Source organism: Pollicipes pollicipes, unplaced genomic scaffold, assembly GCF_011947565.3.
Source record: "Pollicipes pollicipes isolate AB1234 unplaced genomic scaffold, Ppol_2.1 Scaffold_7231;HRSCAF=8579_pilon_pilon_pilon, whole genome shotgun sequence".
Lineage (NCBI taxonomy): Eukaryota > Metazoa > Arthropoda > Thecostraca > Pollicipedomorpha > Pollicipedidae > Pollicipes > Pollicipes pollicipes.
In genome coordinates this window covers 34,417,776-34,430,547 of record NW_023597034.1, presented here as the reverse complement: position 1 = coordinate 34,430,547, position 12,772 = coordinate 34,417,776, and the positions used below count along the sequence as shown (strand labels likewise).

The 12,772-nt window shown below is 53.7% G+C and overlaps 1 protein-coding gene across 3 annotated transcripts in view; it reads left to right on the top strand.

Moving 5' to 3' along the window:
* Nucleotides 1–321: 321 nt before the first annotated feature.
* LOC119110271 (uncharacterized) overlaps nucleotides 322–12,772 on the top strand; it is a 40,573-nt gene continuing 28,122 nt past the window's right edge. For all 3 annotated transcript variants that reach the window (XM_037234035.1, XM_037234034.1, XM_037234033.1), the window contains exon 1: nucleotides 322–414. The gene's annotated coding sequence lies outside the window, so the exon portion shown is untranslated. The remainder of the gene's footprint in view (nucleotides 415–12,772) is intronic.

The window sequence follows — 12,772 nt, the reverse complement described above, 5'->3', positions numbered from 1 at the left end:
TGTGCCCATACAATCACGCTCATTATCATGTTAATACCTGCTTTTTCAAGCGTGTGCATGCATGTTGCAGAGAAGTGTGGCCTCCTCTTCCCAACGAAGCGAATCTTTACTCGCATGCCGCCACCTCTTCCGTTCCCAATGGCTCGTTGCCCGTCCTCGTGGCTTACATTACAGTGCTTCCTCCCCCGCAAAGCACTCTCCGTTCCCCCGAACGGCACGTGCGCCGTTCGGCATGTGCGCCGAGGGCGGCCGCGCCGCCGGCCGACAGCGTCAGGTCGCGCCACAAGCCAAGCAGGCGGCCAGTCGCCCCGCGCCGCCGCCGCCGCCGGGTGCCCGCGCAGAGCGTCGCCGCCGACAGCGTCAGTGACGCGGCACGGACGCGTCGACGCTCATGGTGATCGACGCCGCGAACAGGTGAGCGGTCCGGGACGGAGTCATCCGCGAGTCGTGTCGGGACGTGGGGCTCGAGTGTCACGAGCGGCTCCGTCAGCCGCGTCAGGTCCCGACCCGAAAACCAAGCCCAGCGAGGGGAAACGATCCCGCCTCGCCGGGGACTGGCTTACCGAGAATCCGCGAGTGAGCGAGACCATACTGTTTGGGATGCGGACGAATGTGATGCACAGCGCTGGTAGCAGCGTGGCGAATCTTACGAGGGTTTACTTGGAGCGAGGCTTGCCAACGTGCACCGCGCCACCTGGCGGTGTTTCTGTCAGGACCGCGCGTGGCACTGCGGCAATATAGATGCCAGACACCACAGTCGGGGCACACCTTACAGGCAGACCTTACCACAGAGGCGGACCTTACCACAGAGGCAGACCTTACAGGCGGCATGGACGCTTAAGCTGGGTATGCGGCGTTCGAAGGCGGTCGGGCGTTTTACTGCGTCCTGCCGTTGGACCGCGGCCGGCCGTTTGCGACGGCAGTCGGCCGTTCGGGACGGCGGCGGCGGTTGGAGGTGCCGCTGATGTACCGCGTCCCCGCCTTCCGGCGGCGGCGCGGTCGCTGACGGTGACACCCACATTCGCCGCCGCCGGGAAGGGTCGACCGACGCGCCTCGCAGGCAGCCAACAACAGCACAGGCGCACGTGCTGCCCGCCGGACCCCTTGTTTACGTTTAGCGACATTTCGAGTGGGACGGCTTTTAGGGTGTCAGCGGTGCGCTTTGAGACTGAGATGCGTTGGGAGGTTTTACTATCTGAATCCGAGAGCTTTTGAGTGCTGTGGAGTGTGGCGTTTGTTTTAAGGTACTCGTTTGGGGGCTGCGGTGTAACTGCATATCATACCGTTTGGTAAGGGGAAACTGTAAGGGCGACACCGCGCCGAATTCCGGTAACAAAATTGATGTATCACCCATTGGTGAAGTCGGTGAGACAAATTTTTCGATGCGTTCCCGTATGTTACATGATTTCGGCCTGCTTGGGTTGTTGCGGCCAGTCGACGAGGCGTGGGACAATACCCCACGGATGATCGATGGGTACAATATTGGTATTGATCACTGGCAGTCAGGGGGTACAAAAGCCCAGTCACAAGTAAAGCCGGCGATGTAGGACTAACTAATGTTTACTCAGGCAAAAAATCACCTTGTCATTTTGTTTTGGAATTTAAACGCGTCACATTATCACACGAGTGATAACAGACACAGCCTTCAAGATGTGTGCCTAGTGTTAAAATGTTGGCTCAGGAACCTTGGCGCATAACCCATCGGCACTGCTTGGCGGTTAACGAAACAGCCTTTTTGTATGTGCCGGCTCTGGGTATCGGAACGCGCTAAAATAGGACGCGTGTGAATGGGACGCTTCGTCGATAAGTCACACACGTGCTGCTGGGGGGCCGAAATGGCGAATTCAAACATAGGCGGGATTTGTTCCGAGCCAGTTTGGATCTCATGCACGCTTGATGCCACGCAAAGTGGTAAGATCGTGCCGCTCAGTTCGAGAGTTAGCCGAAAGTCATAGCGCGCACGAAAAACTACTTTGCAGCCCGCTTCATGCTTACCTGATCGCATGATGGCGACGACAGACAGCGAGCATTTATGAAAGATACTTTCGCTCTATTCCTTTTCGCTGTGTACGCTGTGTTAAGCATAACATCCCAAGCAAGACACCGTCCGTTTGGCTGTTAATTGAAGTAGAGATGCGAAACAAATAACGGGCGTGTTCCTTTCATGAGAAGATGTGAACGGCATCTAGCTCTATGGCTGAGTGCTGTTTTTAAAAATATTCACTCACATTCACATCACTCACATTCACATTCACATTCACTTATCACTCACATTCACACCTGAGCATAACACGATGCTTTCTCACTCCCCTCCCCCATTACACAACCCCCTATCCCCCTTTGCCCACAAGCATAAAATAATTTTTGGGCGGCATTTGCGTACAAAGTGGAAACTTCGGTGTTCTGTGTGCACTCAACTTTGCCAGATAAGAACCGTCTAACATGCAGTCTTGTGGAAAGCTCATGAGGGGCTTATACTTAGCATCATGCTTTCCAGTTAAAAACCGCTCACTTTTGTCTAGAAATACCTACGTTGCCGAAATTAACAGCATATACAGCTATGGTGAAATGAAGACGTCTGTAATATTTTAGGCTTGCCGGGAATCAATACCCAAACGTCGTCAATTGTCGGAGCAAATGAGGCAATTACGTCTGTTAGGACATAGCGAACAATCAGCTCTCCGCTTCCTGAATTAGCCTCAAAATTACGCGGGTTAATCGAATTATGCTGAAACGCTGCTGACTAGTTTCATATTCTTGATCAATTTCATGATGCCCACGGGATGGCCTTACAGGAACATAGTCGAGGATACGCGCTGAATGCGTCGGATAAAGTTACGCACTTAATCGTGACAAAAGACCCCTGCCGTGCGGTATGGTCTTGGAGCATCGTTCTGTTGACTATGCGGTATCGTTGGAGCGTTAGACCACTAGTTTCTGAGGTTGGTGTCGGCTGAAGATGCATTCATACCTGCATAATGAAACGGAGGTCATAATGATGGCCTGAGGTCACCAGATTTATGACTGGATCGTGCGTTGTGAGCTAAATGGCAGGGATTTTATGAAAAGATCACGAGCGGCTTCGGGAATGCAGACTGCTGGAGAGATCGCAGTGGAGCAGTATTGCCTGCTTACGACTGGTTCTTTTTGTCGCTGCTGCGTGAATGGTCACGACCAACACATTTAGCGTGAAATGACATTCTGCCTGAAAAGAATGAGTGGAAAACATCATAAGGCATTTTAGATGCGAGCACTTCGCCAATAATTTGGTGCATGTTCAGGATGCATGAGCGCACAGTGCTTAGTAGTGTTCGATCAATTCAGATCCAGAAGCTGCTCACATTCACAAGACTGTTAGCGTGCTTATGTTCCAGCTCTGGTCTGCGCACGATGTGGACAGTCAAGCCACAAAAAAGCCTAAAGTCGGACCAGAGCTTGATTGGTTCACCATCGGTTCACTGAGCGGCCGAATTGCAACGATGCATGCTGACCAGCAGTTAGAACCGCAGTTGCGCTTATGCACATATGCACAGGACATTGTGGACCGTTGATTGCGGCGTGATAACGTAAAGACACATTCCTGGTTGATTTGAAATTGTTTCCGTCCCTGTCTGTCGTCCATTGGTTATGATAAAATCCGATCGGGTGCTAAAGCTAAGACAGAAGTAATAGCCGTATTACTCATAGGAAACCCAGGAGAATTGAGAGATAGATACGCTGATATTTCAGCAACATGCCTTTATCAAAACGGATTACAGTAGTAAATGCAAAATTGTCTGTCGATCCTACTCGATTTTTCAGTTTTTGTTTTTAAACAGTGAGTTACAGTTTTTACTTGTCACCAACACTCGGCGGATAAAACGGGGAGCCATGGTCAGCCATTACTACGATACAGTACATATCTAACTGAGAATGAGAATGCGCGAAAAATATGTGTGCGTGGAAACAAGTTCAGGTAAACAGGTATCACGCACTACGCTCCATTCAAACATGCAAGCGATCTCAAATAAACAGGGTAATTGATGCGTGATGCGGGGCGCCTGTTTGTTTGAAATCGCTTGCATGTTTGAATGAAGCGTGATGCGTGATGCCTGTTTACTTGAATTCTTTAGCATGTACGCGCACTTTCCACGTATACTCATTCTTAGATACGCGCTGTATCGTAGTGATGGCTAGCAATTTCTCCTTCTGTAATCCACTGAATGTTGGCGACCTGTAAAAACTGTCTCGCTGTTCAAAAACCTGGGAAATAGAGTATGATCGGAAGGCGCTTTTGAATTTACTGCTGTTATTCGTTTCGATCAAGGCATGTACTCGAGGTACAAGCTCCTCTATCTCTTCATTCTCCGGCTTTTTCTACGAGATATAAGGCTAATACTACTGCCTCATCCACATGCATAGCGATCCTCGCAAATGCACTTCATAACTTACGTAACCGATCAGGTCTTGTTGGAGTAAGCATTGTTTTTTTATACAATTAAGCAGGCCTGTGCAGTGACATCCACTCCATCCCATTGCAAAGAGAGGGGAAGGGCACAAACATCACATCTTTTGCAGAATTTGACATCATACATTTGCACGTTCCACGAAAAGTAACCTCTTAAGGTCACTGTGCGTCAGCTCCAGCTTCTGACCAGTGGCGCGGAGTTGCCGTGAACTACCGCGCAAGAAAACTCCAGATTGCGTGCGGTCGGGCCCTCAGTTTTCGAGGCGCTGACCATCGGTGATTGTTCCCGGCTTGACCAGTGGCGCGGAGTTGCTGTGAGCTATCGCGCAAGAAAAATCTAAATTACGTGCGGTCAGGCTCTCAGTTTTCGCGGCGCTGACCATCGGTGATTGCTCCCGGTAGTTGAGAAGCACTTTGGCTTCACCCGGTCTGCGCGGCGCCTTTCGCTGCGTGCTAAGTGCCGCCCCACTCTCGCCGACCGACCCGGAAGTCATGACCGCCGCTGTTGCCCTGCGGCGTTTCCAGGCCGCATGGCGGTAGGTGGGCAGTACCGTACTCGGCCCAGCCCCGTTGGGCAATGCCATGGGGCAAGAGGCATCACGGTTAGGTAGAAGTAGACGTGGAGGAAAGGGGCAATGTGTTTCGGTTGTGTCTTATCCCTGATCAGGGGTCATGGTGTCATACTGGGTTGGCTGCAAAGAAAAGGCGCAGAAAACTCCCCTTGCGGAACATTTCGCAGCGGTAGTCCAACTTGTATTTGACGGAATGCTGCAAATGTTACTTTGTCATATAATCTGGCACCTGACACATGAACGCTTTGACGAACTAGCAAACTTCGCACTTTTTCTCGGTAGATATACAAGAAAAATCCGGAATCCTTCGAGATCATGATGCCGCACCAAACACTACCGGACCATCGCAAGATGTTTTGCGGACTCACATTATGACTTACTAACTCTGAGCCTTTTCATTGACTGTTTTTCATGGCATTTAGTTAACCACAAGTAAACATAAATAACCGTGCGCTTTCCTTCCTCTGGCTGGTTCGACCGTCTGGCAAATTTTGCGACTGTTCGGCAATGTTCTCAAACCGAGCCCCGATGGATTGGTGCTGTAGCACAGGCGTTTCTGAAGGTGACCCAGGCGTTCTTTTTGAATCTCTAACACTCTGGGGAGCGATGCGGTTAAGACGCCTCGTTTGTCGGAATGTGTCGAGCATTTGAGGCGGCCGGTCGCCGCCGATCCGTCCGATCCAGCTTGAATAAATTCATCGGCCGCCTCCCGCCGCGGGAATTGCTCCCGGCCCGTCGCGACTACGTGCCCTGGAGCAGCCGGCTTCGAGTGGCCACGCAGACGGAGCGCTGCCGCCGCGGCCTGCGGCCTCGCCTCCCGCGCCGCGGGGTCGGCCGGCGGCTGTCGGGGCGGCCGCGGTGGTGAGGCAAGCCCGCTGCCGCGCCGTCCGCCGGCTGGAGCGTCACCTGGGACCCGGCCTCCGCTCCTGCGGCCGGCTGAGAAGGCCCTGAGCCGTCCGACGGATATTGGGCGGCGCCGGCGGCGTCGGACGCATGAGACGTTCCGGTGGGGGCGGCCGGACCCGCGCCGGTGGCACGCGGCCTCACGGACGGGGGCAGCCGACGGGGCAGCAGGCCCGGGTGAGCTGGAGTGGTGTCGTGGTGCTGCCGATGTATGGGCTCTGGAGGGACGGGGTGTTCAGCTGCGGAGGAATGCCCACGTTGCCATTGAAAACAGCATGAAGATCGCCTGCTGTTGTAAAACCGTTTCTTGACGAGTGTTCGTATTAACTCTCCTGCGACATATGCACGGCAGATGGTAACGCAGGATATCGACTATTGAAAGTGCGTAATTGGATGGTTTTCATAACAAGTGCGCGCTTTCTGTCTGAATCGACAGCAGCCTGTAAGCAATGACAGTATTCCACAAGACGCGCCGTAGAGTGATAACGCAACTTTAGGTGAATAAGAACAGAACATCATTTGGTAGAATCATCACACACGCGCCAGCTGACGACACCGACGCGTGTGGGAGCAAAGAACGAACTGGTGAGGTAAGAGAGAACTTTTATGAAATACCTCTCATATACAGATTTCCGTGTCACATCTTTTATTTTTAGCTCCACCACAGCCGGGGGGGGGGGGGGGGGGGTAATGGGGACTGCCTGTCAACTTGATGCAATTAACACTTGCCTATTTGGCCGTTGCATTGTCAGAAAAGTAATAACTATATGAGTTTTGTGACCTTATGGTGACAAAAATCGACCACAAATATATCAGGAGGTTCATATTGAGCGACACTGTCAAGTACACATTGGTTTTGTTGTCAAAACTCCTGACTTTTAGTTATTGTGATGATGATATCATTTAAACGGTGTCTGTTGGCGCTATTGAAAGCCAGCGATCGTCAATATGAGGCTAATAAATTCATAACGCCGGAAAACGAAGGAGCTCTAGGTCTTTCTTGCTTACACCAAGTAGGTCAAATTTGAGTTTTTTTTAGCTGCCCTTACGCAGCTTTTCACCACTGATGAAGTTCATTACTCCATTACAGTTTTTGAAGGCAAAAGACTCGCCAAAATGTGAATTTGCAGCCGCGATTTCCACACAGTTCGCGCAAGATCTCATCCATTTAGACTAAGTGCCGCGGTCTGCCACCCACAGCCCTGGTTTGGTTTGGTAGAGTCTTCCGCCCAGCAGCAATGGTTTCATAGCTATGAGATCGAGGGGGGAGGTGAGTGGTGGAGCAATACGGCGACCATCTGGGATGTCTCCGCCACCCAGAATCTCTCACACCCGGCGCCATCTTCGGGGCGTGGGTGGGCGCCAGGGTGGGGCGTGTGCGGACGCCAGGGCAGTGGGGCGTGTGTGCGGGCGCTAGGACGGGGCGTACGAGCGGCAGGGCAGGGGTGTGTCCGGGCGCCAGGGCAGGGGTGTTTACGGGCGCCAGGGCGGGGTGCTTGCGGGTGCCAGGGCGGGGTGTGTGTGCGAGCGCCAGGGTGGTGTGTGTGTACGCGGGCGCTAGGGCGGGTTGTCCGGGCGGCAGGGCAGAAGTGTGTTTGCAGGCGCCAGGGCGGGGTGTTTGCGGGCGCCAGGGCGGCGTGTGTGTGCGGACGGCAGGACAGGGGTGTTTCCGGCGCCATGGCAGGGGTGTGTGCGGGCGCCAGGGTGGGGTGTGTGTGCGGGCGCCATGGCAGGGGTGTGTGCGGGCGCCAGGGCAGGGGTGTGTGCGGGCGCCAGGGCGGGGCGTTTGTGGGCGCCAGGGCGGGGTGTGTGCGGGCGCCAGGGCGGGGTGTGTGTGCGGGCGCCAGGGCGGGGCGTTTGTGGCGCCAGGGCGGGGTGTGTGCGGGCGCCAGGGCGGGGTGTGTGTATGCGGGCGCCAGGGCTGGGTGTATGTGCGGGCGCCGGGGCGGGGTGTGTGTGCGGGCGCTTGAGCGGGACTGCCGCCACGGTTGCTATGAGGCCGACTCATGGATGACGGCCGCGGCGTGCTCCCAGTGGGAGGGGCTGTCGCGAGGACACAGTATGGAGCGGCAAGGAAAACCGGGCCGTCAGCCCCTGGCTCAAATCAAATTTCATTTGAAGGCGTAACACGAAACAGGAGTTGCGACAACTCCTAGATGTTTGTGAAGAATTCTGGACAACCCTACGTGTTTCTTATTTATTGATTTATGCAGCGCACACCTCGACTGAAAAGTCGGGACTCGAAGTCTTCTAACCTTTCGGAGTCTGCTGTCTGTTTCATGACTGTGCTAAAATCCTGCGATTGCTTCGAATTCCCAAGAACTGGGGGAAACTAATGCATTAGACCCATATATGGATCCGAAAGTAGAACATAAAAGCGGGACGTGGTCAAAGAGATGTGTATTGTAACACGGGACACCAATCGGGAGCATTGCTCTCTGTTGATTCAGAAGTCTCATTCGCAACGCTGAGCCCGAAAAGTTAAACAACTGATGCATTGACTTTGGCGCGGCCGACTTGGACAGACTAACCCGCAGTGCAAAGCTTTGAGTCGTTGCAGTCCGACTCTCGAACGATTCAGCTGTCTCATGCAACTTGCTGCTGCCAACCGAAGTTTGATTATTTTCGGCGAACTCCCGACCCATAATGTCGAAACGTTACAGGCGCAAGTTGTTTTTTGCCTGTTTCAACTGGAAACTCACACCAAGACGCTAGTAGCACTATTTATTAAGTCGGTCATTCTGTTGATCCACCGATCAACAGCCTCTGCCTATTCTGTACTCCCAACAATCGACATGTCTGGTGAAGTCGTGCTAATCCAGGTTTCACTTTTAGGTGTACGTACTTCCTGGCGGTGCGTACAGTGCATTTTTCTGTGGTCTATCCACAGAAAATGTATCATGTGCACACACTTGTCTAGTTTTGTCGTGTCAGGCCACGCTATTCTGCATGCAATTGTCTTTTTGCGCCTCAGACCAACTTTTACGAAACATAAACGATATGTAAGTCCGGCGATTTTATCGGACGGTAGCACTAAGATGCTTTCTGTGAATTACATCCAACTGTAAGCTGCCAACAAAGCCGCAGTTTCACAAAGGCCTTAAATGGGAAATCCTCCTTTGGTAAAGCAGTCTTTTTTCGACAAAAATGAGAAAAAAACAAGTCTTCAAGCTCCGACATCGGGAACCTTTACTAAAGTGGCCAAAATCCGGCGAGGAATCAGGTTTTGTGCATAAATCAACCTTATCGACTGTCCCTCCCCCACTCATTTTAAAAGTGACACCCCCGAGGAGAGCAAAGAACGCATTTGCAGCATCGCCAGCACCACGGCATCTCATAACGCGACAGAAAACGCTAAAACAAGGCCTGGGTATGGAGGCCGGGGCAGTAAGGCAAACAACACCGGGCCTGACTCAGCGGGATACACTGCCTGCCTCAAAGGAAACGTCCGCCAGTTTTGCGCGCGGAACAACGCAGCTCAAGATCGGCAACCACGCCCGCCGCCAAACTGGCAGGAGGCATTGTCCCACTGTGGCATAGTGGGCTTCATTCTTCGCCAAGTGAAGGCCGCAACTAAACGTGCTGACTCATTCAATTATGTCTTGTCTGTTATGTGTCGATTTATCATTATCATTATCATATCATTTTCATATCACATATCATTATCAATTATGTGTCGATGTACGGGGGGGGGGGGGGGGAAGCATGTCGAAGCAAACACTCGCTTTACTTGCAATAATTACGTAACTACTGAACGTAAATACCGAAATTCATTCTTATCGTTTTCACAGCGCGGTGCCATGAACCGGCGGACAGGAGATATTGCGATTGAACTGATCTCATCTTGAGCTTCTGCACTCATGAACGCATCCCACAGTTCGGTCGTGACATCAGTCGACGCCCCATGACTGCGTCACTGACCTGCTGCAGCATAGACCTCGGTCACCTACCGACCTCAGCCAACCGAGCAAAGCTAGCGGCGCAGGCGCCTCTCAACACAACTGCCCGGCAGGGACCCACACGCACCCGCCTGGGTGTATGCACGCGCGCGGGCTATACTGAAATCATGCGGCGCCTGGGAGCCCAATCCAGCATCCACGCTCCAGGCTATCCAAACATGGCGCCGGCGTGTGTTCGGTGTAGATTTGCGGAGCGTGCGACAGCAGCGTGCACGCCGCAGATCGATGGCTGTTTTCTGAAAACCGCGACGGAACCGAACAGGATTAGCTGGGGCAGGGACGCGCCGCGGCAAATCCGCTAAGTGCACAGGCCTCCTGTGCGGCGTTCCTGACGTCTGGGGCCTAGGAACAGGAACCAGCGCTGCATTCAGGCCCTGAAATGTCGGGGACGTCCTCATTCGCATCACGGCTCAGCGAACGGCGTTCGGGCTTAAAACACGGGTAAATGTCAGGCAAGAGTATTAACCACAACGATAGGTCGTAGAGCAGGGGAAACGATCGGAAGACCATTCAGCAGTCATTCTAATATGCAATCAATCATTTCCATTCAATGTTTGGGTTCCTGTACGCAAAGGGTTGTACGATATGCAGTCAGGACCAAATGCAATGGGCGTGGTTTGTAAACCAGCATAGCAGTTTTCTTTCGCGCATGAAGTGTATTCTGCCGTCATTACTGTCCCGTAGCCCGTGCTACAGCTCAACCGAAATGAAAATATATGTAAAGCATGGATCACCTCTGAATTCGCGATCAAAGTTCAGCGATAACAATGCCGATGGCGTACATTTTAGCGCACCTTTGGGACGAGTTTTGGGCTTGGCTTAGCGCTGCCTTTCCTCGCGAGACGCTTCTATTTTTGCCGGGACCGCGGTCGCTTTATGCGGACACGTGGCCGGAACCCTTGCTGTTGACGTTTTTGCTTACTCCTGTGGGTGTCATTTTCCGTTGGGACTGCAAAGTTTTACACGGATCTCAGCTGCAGACCAAACAAAACAGGTTCTCGGAAACCAAACGCACATTTAGCAATATTTCAGGGAGATGGAGTGAGCAATACAAAATCTAGATACATTAGCATGTCCCAGCGAAGCGTGAACCTAACCATGTGCGAAACCGATCTATTTGATGAGAAAATCTACGCATCCATAATCCCAGAGTTTTAATATTTCACCTAGCGTCATTTTGAAACGATCAGTGATACCATGATAACCGGAAACTACCGACCTTCAGCATACCGGGAGGAGCGTCTAGCACGTCCAACACGGATACGATGAAGCGGAGCTGGGCTGACGCTCGTGAGCCGGCGCTGGTTCGCCCTGGCCAGCGGCTGCCGGTGCCGTATGGCGGCTGGGTTCGCCCTGGCCAGCGGCTGCCGGTGCCGTATGGCGGCTGGGTTCGCCCTGGCCAGCGGCTGCCGGTGCCGCATGGCGGCTGGGTTCGCCCTGGCCAGCGGCCGGGTTCGCTCTGGCCAGCGGCTGCCGGTGCCGTATGGCGGCTGGGTTCGCCCTGGCCAGCGGCTGCCGGTGCCGTATGGCGACTGGGTTCGCCCTGGCCAGCGGCTGCCGGTGCCGTATGGCGGCTGGGTTCGCCCTGGCCAGCGGCTGCCGGTGCCGTGCGGCAGCTCCCGCGGCCGGTGTCAAGAGTCGTCTGTAATCGATGGGGCGCGACAGAGGGCGTGGCTGGCGTCTGCTAAAGGTCAGGGGGTCGCGCGAGACTCGAGGGCGCGTTTAGTGACGATCATTGTTTGATCTTTGTTAGATGTGTGTAACTACAGAAGGACAATAAATGTCGCGATTTCTTTCATCGACAGTGACGACAGGATCAGTTCAATGTGTACGCGGCATATGAAGTTCAGACTGCTATCTCAGATCTGGCGCCGTAATCACCTCGACCCAAAGGTAATCGGATTTCAGACTCCGGTCTTCTAAGATTGGGAGTCGTGCCGCCTCAGCCCGCGGGAGGCGGATGGGCCGGCGCAGGCAGACGGCCAGACCTTTGGAGTTTTTCAGACCTGGCTCTGAGCTCGACAGGCAAGTTGTAAATCAGCCAGGCCGCGGAGGCATTTGCCACTCGATAAGCCGAGAGCCCGCAGGAAAGCCAATATTAAGACTATGGCTCAACGCGCCTTCAATCAATATCGCAATCTACTTAGTGTGTTTTCAGTAAGTGGGAAGGACATCGAATGATTTTGTCCGGTATCACAAAAATTATGACCCGGCGTCGTCCGAACATTACCGATACGAAATTAATCCACAGGCTCCAGACCTAAATTGCATTTGCCAGAAGAAAAGCCTTGAAAACAATAGTTAAGCGTTCCACCCCAAGACACATGATTCACGTAAAACCATCACTGGTCGATGGCACGAAGGGGCTTGCAGCTTCATGGAGCGTACAGCTACCGCGCTGGGACAGCTGGATCGAACGTCCGTGCCGCCGGGTCGTCTCCGTTGCCGGCGATCTCACCGTTGCCGCCGTCGGCTCGGTCCAGGCGACACCAATCGAGCTCACGAGGTTAGAGCCAATCGCAGACGACGCTCGAGCGGTGCCGCGGAGCGGGCCCGAGCGTTCCGGCCGGGCGCCGCGGGCCGGCGTCTCGCCGACAAACAGCTGTCTGGCCGGCGGGAACGGCCCATCGTCGGGTTGGGGCAGCCCCGTCGGGCCGCTGGTCGACGTCGGCCCGAGGGGACGGCGTGGCGGGCGGAAGGAGCGGAGGAAATGGGTGCACGGCGTCTGAGAGCGTCACCATTAATGGGGAAAAGACACTGCACCGTCGAGTCTAGCAGTCTTGGCAGCAGAGCGGCGAGACATTTACAAGTGAAGCGTAATGCGGCTAGCGATTATCTCAAGGAGTAGACTCACAAAATCTCTGATCCACTGTCTTCTTCTGGCTTTGGAA